This window comes from Amblyomma mixtum, chromosome 8, assembly GCF_055824585.1.
Source record: "Amblyomma mixtum isolate Tamu chromosome 8, ASM5582458v1, whole genome shotgun sequence".
NCBI lineage: Eukaryota > Metazoa > Arthropoda > Arachnida > Ixodida > Ixodidae > Amblyomma > Amblyomma mixtum.
This window is the reverse complement of record NC_143019.1, coordinates 124,041,397-124,042,848: the sequence shown is the minus strand read 5'-3', so window position 1 is coordinate 124,042,848 and position 1,452 is coordinate 124,041,397.

The following is a 1,452-nucleotide window of genomic DNA, read 5'->3' as shown; positions in this document are numbered from 1 at the left end:
AAAGACAACCCGGATTGGTCTGCCCACAAGTATCACGTCAAAGCAAAACACGCTTCAATAGCGCACGATGTTTTTTGATAACACGAAAAAACTGAAAACACCACTTCAGCCTTCTTCTTCAAAGATATAATGAGCATACAGCATTTCGCACTCTGGTTGGAGTTATTTCTCTTTCGCTTTTTTCTTTGCACTGCATGCTACAGCAGTGATAAATCGAACTTGATTAATTTGGCTGCTCAAAATGCGAGCAATAAGTTTCGCTCTGCGTGTAGCGTTCTTGCGTAGTCCACCGTAAACTTTTTGAAGCGATAGCTTCACTACGCCATACGAAGCCAAGGCCAACGGGTAAAGCCGAAGCCGCTACTACGTGTGCGACACGCAACAGGTGCGCCGCGTGTGGCGTCACAGGCTCCCCGCCGCCGACTACGCAGCCTAGCTGCGCGCGTCGTGCATGCGCAGTAGCTACAGATGGGCGTGATCGGTCGGCCAATTTTTAAACACAGGGCGCGAAGCGCTCATTCTTCATATGTACGATGGGTGAACAGCTTTACCGCGTGTAACCATGTACATGAAGCCATCGAGTACACACCTGGTTTAGCCGGAGTTAAACGACCAGCAAATTTTTTCGTTTAGTGCGGAGCTTTTAAACGCCCGTTCGTGGGTTGAGCCGCGTCGCCGCTGGCGGTGTAACCAAGACAAACAATAAATAAAAAAACTTGGAAAGCAGTGCAGTCTGCTACATTGGAGAATGGCGAAAACATTTGTGTTTGACCGTCTGGAACTTCTTTGAGAGTCATCGTCGTCGGCAGACCCTTTGATGACGTCAGCAACTTTCTTTTGCAAGACATCGTTGTCTAACATCAGTGCACATCCCCAACACACTTTATCATCATACATGCCGCGACGCGTTCACTTCGTGCCCCTCTAACACGCTTGAACCAAGGACCCTTCGTCTGTATATCCTCTTTGTTTGGTTTGGTTTGGTTTATGGGGTTTAACGTCCGAAAGCGACTAAGGCTATGAGAGACGCCGTAGTGGAGGGCTCCGGAAATTTCGACCACCTGGGGTTCTTTAACGTGCACTGACATCGCACAGTACACGGGCCTCGAATTCCTCCTCCAAAGAAATTCAGCCGCCGCGGCCGGGATCGAACCCGCGTCTTTCGGGCCAGCAGCCGAGCACCATAGCCACTGAGCCACCGTGGCGGCTGTATATCCTCTTTGTGTACATACAGAACTTCGTGTAGTAAATACCATTTCGGAAAAAAAACACCCTTTGTTGCATATGCTCTGCGTGCTAGCCTGGCACGCAGAGGGCCTGGGTTCGAACCTCAATGTCAATGAATTTCTTTATTCGAATGAAGCCACGTAACAGCTACCACCTCCCGAGAGCAGATTTCGCGGACAACGTCATCGGACCACTTCCGGGGACGGGATTTCCTTCGCGTGGGAC